The following is a 10,483-nucleotide window of genomic DNA, read 5'->3' as shown; positions in this document are numbered from 1 at the left end:
AGAAGATCAAAGAAATTTTGCATCATCAAAAATGGTGGAAAATTAGAGTTCTGCTTCCTGTTGGAAAATTATCCCATTTGTGACTGTAGCATTTGTATTTTTAAAAATTCTAACCTCCTCTAATTTGTATCAGAAACAAATTCAGGGAACTTGACTAGGCGACTTCATCCTCTCCCTGCCCGCATGTCCCTGCATTCAAAGGCGGTGGGGACAGCAGGCAGGAATACAAGCTGTAGAAGTGTTTGGTGGGAACTACAAATGTCTGGGACTGGCTACAAAACTCTATGGCATTTATGATCAAACCAGAATAATTGACAACTACATTAGGTTATCAGTGAACGCTAGGTAGATGTCTGCTATGTTTAAACTAGTAAATTTAAAAGATTCTATAAGCCATAGTTATCCCAGCCCTACTAGGCAGCCAGTCTGTTTCAGAATTTATTCTGATTTCATGCAGAGAAACGGAGCAATCATGTTAAGAATTATACAGTGAGTTAAAATTACCTTTTCACTACTTACATACACAGTTTAAATGGCTGAGTGGTATTACCATTGTAATGTATTTACACCATTTTAGCTACAGAAAAAAAGCCAAAAAAACTTTTTTTTTTTTGGTCAAGGAATCAGTATAACTTGAAAGTATATAAACTTGAAGATAAAAATGAAGAATACAGGAACGGGAATGATAATATGTAAATGAGAAATATGAAAGGCAATGCAGGCAAATCTTGTATAACATGAAATACGGCTCCAATAAAGGTTTAAAAACGGAATGAATTTTAGAGATTCTGGCAGTTAATTTGCTGTATGTTCTTCAGTTTATTGGTATAGATGCGTTACTATTTTTATTATAGAACAATATATGCATGGCACTATTAACTCACACGGAGAAAAAGAAGACAAGAGGCAGGAGAATGGATCCAGCACCAGGAGAAGCCAGTGTAGAGATGATTGAAAGCTGATCAAGATAACAAAGTCAAGGAAAACAAAAGAGGATAAAGAGAAGATAATGAGATACTACTTCAAAAGCTGTAAGTAAATCAAAGGAAGTGGTCCATGCAGCAAGGTTCATTTCCTTGTTTTTTAAGGTGAGGCATATAAATAACCTTGCTTTCTGAAACACGTCTTTCTTTTCATATAGATTTAAAGAAAGCATGCAATAGGATAGCTGAACAAAGATAATCACTGATTTCTAGACATCGTTCTTCAACATGTCACCTAGCTGCAAGCACTGAAGATATCATGAAGCCTTATAGAAATGAAGTTAACTAGTCTCCAAGTCATTATTCATTTAAATGACATTGCGGATATCCTATTTGCACTTTCCCCTGCCGCAGGAGAGAAAGACTTCATTATATCTACCAGATAAAAAACAAACATTGTAGAAATGATTTATTTTTTCCTATCTAAAGGATTTATTCATAAGAACTGCAGAACAGGCTGCCTTGCTCTTTTAGCCTCTGTAACTGGGAAACCCATTAAGACCACATGAGTTGTCAAAGCACACGGTATGTTACATACCGTATGAGTACCGTCCACAGGCACTCGCTTTGAAGGCAGGCCAATAGCAAACAGTGGCACCAGGAGACCAGCTAAAATATAGAGAAATCAAGGTGACAGCACATAAAATACAGGTTGTGCAAGACCTCTGTTAAACAGGCAAAAAGCCAAGGACACATGGCTAAAGGGTTTCCAAGCTGCTCTCTAGTAGTCTTTTGCTTGAATTGAGGTGGAAAAAAAAATATTGGCGTCATATGAGATGTTCTCACTTTTGCTCCCCAATTCTTAATCTCCGCCTCCCTCTCCCTCCTATTATGCTGAGACAGGTAAGAATAAAAGCACAAAAGTTGGTGTACTTAAGTGAGGTCAGGCAGTAGAAATAAAAAAGTTGACAAGCCGCGCAACGGTGATCATGTTCCTGGCCAAAGCCAGGAAGTGTCAGGCAACAGGGAGCTCAAAGATCTCCACTGTAAAGGAGACATTAGTTCCTGTTTGCAGAGCACCCTGAAGATTAAAAGTGCTGTATATCATTACTATCCAAAAAGCTCTGTTGTCCAGTAAAATGCAAATTATGATGTATTTTCAGAAAACCTTGGGATTATTTATAAATACTTTTTCTAAACCAGCTGATGTAAATCTGGTGTCCAAGATTGCTCCTGCTTTTTCTGCCAGTGTAAGAGCTTGTAGACCAAGGATTTTACCTCCATGCCTACATAGCAGTATAAGCCCGTTTCATGACTAATTTGAAGGAAACAGATTTCTATGTATTCAAAGTAAGTACTATACTGTATGACACCTGGGACAGGTAGTATAAACATATCACTAATAAACCAGTAGGATTGGGTATCCTGCCAAGAAAAGGCTAGCGGTTGTTCTGATAATAAGTGCATGGAGGAATTTTCCTATGAATAGAAATATTTCCCATAGGACATCAAAGTAATGGCGTATTACAAATCCAGTTATGTGGTTCCTAACCCTAACTTTTAAAGGTCCTACTATCATAGCCTTTTACAGTTTTCAGTACTTTTAATCTATTCACATGCCTGAAAGAGAGGAGAGCGTATTTTTATCTTCATTTTTTGTGAAACAAACCTAGACACAACCCAGTGATCTGTTGAAAGCTACACAAGGAGAAAGTAGTAAAAGCTGAGTTTAAAGTCACATCTGTGATTCTATGATTCTATGGTCTCTCACTTCCCAAGCTGGTGTCCTAGATACCAGACCCAGTCATCTTGATATTTATGTTACGTAAAGAAGATAATGTTAATCCAAGTATGCTATACATTCAGTCATTTCCTAAACAAGTAGGATTATCTGCACTTTTCGCCTCCCATCTTTTACCTTAATTTTGATGTGAACAAAAGGAGAGGACCAGGCTCTAGAAGCATATCAATAGGGGTGGCTGACTTGATGAGGCCGGTGTCAGTGTGACAGTTTTTCCAAGAGATAACGTCTAATGACAGAAGGTATACCCATATGTTTCTGGTGTTCATTTCACTGCTGCTGACTTTGATCAGTACTGGTTTAGGCCTTGATTTGGATTCTCAGTTGCATATCACCAACAACTTTTTAAGCTATCCAGCCGCACATTTTTTCAGTGAAATACTATCATCCCAAAATTTAGAGTCCCACTTTCCCTTCATGAGGGATATCTTTCCATGAAGATGTCCAGCTCTTCCTCCGTGGAAGAATTTTTGTGAGGCTTGCATCCATGAAGTGGAAATAAGCTCACCCATATAGCAATCATAATTCTGACTCACAGAGACCTGATTTCTATACAGCATTTTCTCACTCTGTTTTCTTTCCATAAGTCTTCCTACCAGCCAGAGCTTTTGAACGCACCTACAAGAAGAATGAAACCTTGCAACCAATACAGTCAGTTCTGACTATTGGCTTATTTTCCAGTAGCTCACACATTTAAGGAAGTGTAAAAATGTGGGAAGATGCTCAAAGAAAGGCTTAGATGTGTTTCCTTTTTTCTTTCCTAAGGAAGCTGACCTTAAGTAAACCCAACTACATACCTATTCATCATGATGGTAGGGAGAGAGAGGGTAAGCATACCAGAGAGCTTCCCTCTCCCTCACCTCTCTACATCATATAATTCTGAAAAATATGGTTGGGCATATTTTATCCACCTTCCTGCCCAAGAAACAGTTGTAACGCCAGTCTCCCATCTGACAGTTGTTCATCAAATCAATCAGGAGATTTAAAACCTCAGTGATGAAAAATCCCTGCTCTCCAGTTGATAGCAATTCCAGCATTAAACTATCGTAACTGTTAGAAAGCCTATTTTTCCTTAGGTCTGATCTAATTCTTTTTGTTTCACTTTCAACCTGTTACTTTGCTAGCTGTAGATAGGATGAAAATTTGTTTCCCTTTCTCTTTTCAACAGCAGCCTACCAAACATTTATCACTGCTCTTTGGGGTCTTTGTGCTCTAGACCCGACGCATTTTTTCATTATTTTCCCACTGGTCATGTTTTCAGATTCATGTTTTCTAGACCTCTGATGGGCACTGTTGCTCTCCCCTGGACTCTCAAACTGGCCCACATCTTTCTGGAAATGCAATTACCCCAAACAGATTCATGCTGAAGCCTTACCACTTCTCAGTAAGAGCAAAAATTAACTGTCTGGGTTCTGAAGGCCTTAGTCCAGTCTGTAATGCCAGTAGGGATGTTTTGAACTTTCCTTCGTGTTTGAAATCAGAATAAGGGTTTTCTCTTTATAGAGTAAGAACTAATAAGGTCTTGAGATTACAGATAAAATAGTGATTTTTAAGCATATCAGTTAGACTTTTCAAGCTTCTCACACCAAAATAATGGTACAATAGGACATGAATTTAATTAGATATATCTTATCCTTGGAAGCAGAGACATTTAGTAATAAAATCAGACAGAATTATAGATGCTGAGCAGAGGATTCAGGACCTTTGTGCAAGCATGAATTAGATGTGATTTGAAACTGGCTTAACCTGTTGTACAGACTAAGTTGTTCATAAATATACTCAGAAGATGCCTTTAAAGGGAGAATATCATATTTTAAATGTAAGTAGTATGCCTATCTGGCCCGTGCTCCTTTTTAAAAAATGTAATACACTTTTTCATCTTGCCGTTACCTAGGAAAAGTAAGAAAGAATGTTGGCGGGTTTTTGCCTCAGGAAACCTGTGTTTGGTATCTGCACATTGGTGCCGAAGCAGCACCTCCAGTTTCCTTCATAACATAGCAAGATTCCTTTGCACATTACTTATCCCCTGATTCATCAGTCTGCAGATACTACGAGAAAGACTTCCTTTGATCTTTCAAAATAAAGACATCTCATCTGGAAAAGTTTCTCAAATGTTAGAAGGAGCCAAAGAAATAATTTTTGCAAAGCAATGAAGAAACTTGGATGGGGATGGGGAGATGGAGGCTTTATAATACAACCTGCGAGTTAACAAATCCAAATTATTACAGATTAAAGGGAAGAGTGGGGTGCCTTGCCTGGTTAAATAGCTTCCTTCTTTGTAGCCAGGTGTTCCAGCACAAATGGCCTCTTATGACTTCAGCTACAGCTGCAGGGGTTGTGAAGGCAAAAACTTACACAGGTAGGACTCTTACCATTTAATCAAAATCTTAAATTCAGTTTTAAACCACTGGTTGCTCAGAAGAAACCTGAGTCTAGAAACCTGCATTCAGGCTTATCTTGGTGCTGCCAGGGAAGGTAAATAAGGTTGTTTATAGTGCATATGCACCATGGTAGCTATCACTGATATTTCAGAGTCTATATAAAAGCATAATTGATATTATCTGTTTTCCACTTGATATTTATATAAAGGTAGATCAATTTTGATTCCTTTCTGACCTGAGGTTGGGAAGGTTAGAGTCCTTTAAGAAACATAGGTGTTTTTACATGCTAGGAGGACCATATAGTTTATATTCTCCTTTAGTATGACTTCTAGAGAAAAAAGAAATGAAGACACAGCAAAAGCAAACAGCTATATGGCTTGATTGCAGGAAATTATGTGGAAATTGGCCAGATAGGCAAGCTCTTCCTCTAACTGTCCCTCCTGACCTATAAAATGGCCATCTCAGTAGTGGAAATGCACCAAATGAGCAAGTTGTTCTGCCTCTTCTCCCTTTGGCCTATGAAAAAGCTGGTGAGAAGGACCAGTGCCTCATTCAAAAAAACGTACTTAGAGGGCAAAATCTTCCTCCCCTTTTAGGCACTGCAAAACATATTGTAGTAAACTGTTCCGTCCTTAGTACACAGAAGATCAGCTGCATTTGTTGAACCAGCATGAATGTGCAGTTCAGATCTGGCTGGCAGCAGAGTGTCATCTTGCCCATATTAACACATAATTTTTCCCTATGTACTTTCTTCCTTTCTTAAATACTTGTCAGTATGCAAAATCAAGTGTCTCTTCTGTTAAGAAGTCTGATTCATAAATACAAGCAAAACTGATGAATGAATGACAAGACAACTAAAAAAGGAAAAAAAAGAAAAGAAAAAAAGAGGGACCATCCTTTTCCCTTTAATGGTTATGGATACTGCAGGGTGCCTGTGGTGGCTTTCTGACATACCAGCTCTCAGCTTGAAGCCTGCTGAAGTTTTACTCCTGCTTTAGTAACCTACAGAGCTTTGCAAAAGGCATATTATTTTAAGGTATTTAAGGCATTATGTCAAACTTCTTCATGCTCTCTTCTAAAGCAGAGTTTCTACTAAAAGAGAAACACCCATCCAAATAAAATGAATCCCACTTCCATCTTTCAAATTATTAATTTAAAATCCCTAGCATCTATCAGTAGGTTACATCATTTGTTTTCCTAATATCCATCAGTAGTATATATCATTTAAGAAAAACAAATGCTGTCATTGTTTTTAGACAAATGAATATGCCAGTCGTAGTACATCAGCAGTAGATATTAAAGTTCTAGGGCTCTAGGGGTTTGATCTTGAAAAAAAACTCCTTTCTGTTTTACTGAGTATTCAAATATGAATTGTGTGTTTTAATAGTTCAGTGGAGACAGTCATATATTAATGAGACTGCTCAGTTTCTGTTCCTCAAAGTTTCAGGGTGACATTGGTCAAAAGTGGTCATGATACCTTTTATTACCCTTTTATTTTTTGCTTGATTTCTTCCTACACCTTCAATAGAAGATTTTGTTAGAAATGTATTTTGATTTATTTAGTTAAGAAAAATGTATTTCTGTAGTACATAAAGGAAAGCAGCAAGCAAATTGTAAGAATTGTAAGAAAATCTGCATCATATCAAATATATTTTAATCAATACAAATCACAAAGGGGATATGTATAATGAAGATAAGTAAAAAAAACTTTTATTAAGCAAATGCTATCAATTAAAGAGTATTGCAGTCAAGTTTCATGGTTATGAATGAAAATTAATGCATTTTCAACTTAGTAAAAAATGAAAGTTCAATTAAATCTATTTGCTATAAGAACAACTTCCATACAAAGACTGAACTCACTTTTCTTTAGTTAATGTACCTTCCCAATTTACCAGTTACAAACTTCTTAAGAACCACTCCCAATTTTATACACAGTGAAAAACAATGATCTGTCTTTTTGGTGGTAATGTAGTTGTCATCGTCTTTTTTAAGCACGTTTGATATGTTCACAAGAGGGTACAGGTGACTGCAAATGTCAAAGCTCTTTTCAGATATCTTTTCACATCTTTTCAAGATAAAAGTGTTTTTTCTCCTCTCTTTGGTCTGTGATGAAAGTAATATTCCTGCATTGTCTAGATCTCTTTCAAAATAAGTTTGATTCCCAGAATACTAGCCTTAATTTCTAAAAAAGCATCTATATGAAGCAATTTATTTTAAGAAAACAAAGAGAAAAGCAGTTGTAGAACCACTTCAGAGGACACACTGGATAGAATGACTGGGAGTAACTAAACTCTGCTAGAGGGAGCTCTGCAGCTACATATTTGCTCAAACAAGTGAACTTGACAAGAATTTGCAATCTACCTACTGTTGCAGACAAAGTTAGTCAAAACTTGGAGCTAGCAGCTTAAACATTAATAATAGCTAGAGTAGACAAAGCTAGCAGCTTAAACAGTAGTAGCTAGAGTTGACAAAGCCTATAGATTGTGGCATATGAACTGTAACAACCATATTACAACATGACAAATAGCTAACTATAGAATTGGCCGAAACCAACCTAAGAGGATGTGATATTGTATAAGAAGATGACCTCTTAGCAACTGCTTAGTAACAAAACAACAAACAGATCAAACCAATCAAAAAGCAAGAAGACCCCAGACCTTAATATAACTATTGGTCCGAACTATTGCGTGAGAGGTGGGGAACTTAGAGTGTAAGGGTATAATTGCCCAGGGATTTCTTTGTTTGGGGTCCCTCTTCGGAGGCACCCTGCTCAAGCTGTAGCGCTATTAATAAAAAGGACTTTAATCTCTTTTCGGCTTATTGATTCAGCAGAAACCTAGAGTCAAACCCTGTTATGGTGGCTGGCATGCGTAATTTCCATAACACTACACCGAATTATGATAAGTTAACGTGAACTTGAAATGGCATACATACATTGTATGTCATCCCAAGCACAACATCTAGGTTACTGATGATCTGTGAAACATTAGTTTTTGCTTTGAACATTATTTTTCTTATCAAATTAGAGTCTGCTTTTAACAGCAGTATCTTTAAATGGTAGTTCTGTTATGGATGCAAGAGCATGAATAATGTTATATGATAAGGAATAAACTTTTTTCCCTATTTTCAAACCTAAACGTAGACAGGGAACATGCTGTTGTACAAGAAATGCAGTGAAAAGCCTGATCCTGTGTTAGGCAAAACATCCATTGGTTTTAGGGTGCAACCAGACAAAACATACAAGCTCTGAAAAAGTTACAGTTTCTACTCATGTGCTGTAAGCTGATCAAGAATTCAACTCCTTTTCTCAATTGGGCCCATAAATTACAGTCAAATTATCTCGGTTCTCTTCATCTGCTCGTTCCTTGTTAGGTAAGTCTACCTTCTTACCCACTGTTCAATTTGCTACCTCCATACAGCTGTGCTGCCGCGACCTCTCAGTGTCTGCTTTGCATTAGCGTGTCCTGGCATTGCTAGTAGTCAAGGCAGCACGAAATTCCCTTGTGTGTAATGGCCCCAGTGCAAAACCTGTGTGGAGCAAGAAAATATTCTGACATTTTACCTGTGCTAAATGTTCTAGCCACTGTAATTGTGTTGCTAGCAGAACTGACACCTACTAGTTAAGGCCTATTTCAGAGGACTGTACACGACACTGCAGTGCTATGTGCAGAGATGGTCTCTAAGTGAAGGAAAGTATGAGGTTAAGAAGGAGAGAAAAAACAAGAGTTTCTTTATTAGTGCTTTTGCTTTAATAAAAACATTTTCTTTATTAATCATCGCAGAGACAGGGTTTATCTCATTACTGACTTCTGGCTGTGTCTCCATCCCACATACATCTTACTGAGCAGAAGGTAGAGCTCAGTGTTAAAAAAGAGGGAAGAAAAGCTAACTGTTACAAGATATTAGTGACATGCTTCAACTTCCTATGCTATGCTTACAAGAAAGCTTTAGTGTAAGCCTTCATTAAATACAAGGTAGCAAATGGTTCCAGGAGGAGCTTATTGCCATGAATAAGAAAGCATATAAGCAGTTATAAAGTAAATAAAAGTACAGCGTGATTGAATTTTTTCCCCCTTAAAATGGGAAAATACAGACATTCTAATTTAGAAATTATTTAAATAGGGTATTTTTGCAAAGAATTTGTTGTTAAAAATATCACAGAAAAAGATCAAAATAACCAGCTAAAACAATGGCCTCTTGAGTCCAAGCATCTTAACAGATGGTTTCGATTAAACTTCCATTGCTTCTTCAAGAAGAATTGCTTTAATGTCTACTACAGTTTTATTATTATTATTATTATTTTGAGAACATACCTACAGTATTTTAGACATATAATATAAGGGTAAAACTATGCCAAAAATCTGACAGAAGCATTTCTAACAGGCTTAACTTCTACTCCTTTTTTCAGCTGCTGATTCAGGTCACGTTTTCATTTACTTTCTGCTACTGTTGGACTTGATGAACGATTCTGTTCAACAGGAGGCTCTTTCACCACAGTTCAGTTTCTTTTCAGTGTTTCCTCATGCTTTTCTTCATCAACAGCACATTTGAAGAAAAAGTGCTTAAAAATATTTTGTTTCCTTGGCTTTAAAAAAAGCACAACTATCTAGACTTACAAGAAGGCATCCAGCAACCCTTATGGAAATTTGTTGACATGGAGTTTGGTCCTGATCCCAGACAAGAAAACTCTCATGACTTTAAATCTTTTGTAAGCATAAGAGCTAACTATGTAACATACTTATCTTGTGTTATTTCATAGGAAATGCATTCCAAAATGACTGGATGTAAGTGATGTAAGTCATTATCGGTACATTGTATTCCAGGACAATATACCATTTCTTCTTCTAGAATAAATGTTATGCAAAAGCAAAGACACACAGAAATATGATAGATTTTGCTCTATTCAAAAGACCAGTGAAAACAGGGCAGGGGGGAAGGGAATTTAGCACACAGAGCACTCTTTGATTTCCCCTATTTTTCTGTTAGAGTGAAATTAAGAATGATAACGAGGGATTCCTAGTATCTCTGAGTGAGCTATATTCCAGGTATTAGCTGGAATAAACTGTATATAAACTTCCTAAAGGTATATTTGATAGGGTGTTCTCTGCCTCCCTATGATTTCTCATATCTTTCAGATTCAGCATTAGGAAACATTGTGGTGTTTTGTTATTCTCCTTAGCTGCTTAGATTCTGTAGTCGTAAGCCAAAGAGTTAGGCCTATCCACATGGGCATTTTATTAACCTGTGATAGCTATAAGACCTGGTTATTCCAAATGGCCTCCAATTTCAATTGCTCATAGAAATGGTAGGTACAATCTTTTTAGTAAACCTCTCTCTCAATTTAATAGCCAACAAACAGAAAGAACTTCTAAAAATAT

Source organism: Pygoscelis adeliae, unplaced genomic scaffold (assembly GCF_000699105.1).
Source record: "Pygoscelis adeliae isolate BGI_AS28 unplaced genomic scaffold, ASM69910v1 Scaffold73, whole genome shotgun sequence".
NCBI lineage: Eukaryota > Metazoa > Chordata > Aves > Sphenisciformes > Spheniscidae > Pygoscelis > Pygoscelis adeliae.
Note: the sequence above shows the minus strand (reverse complement) of the source record.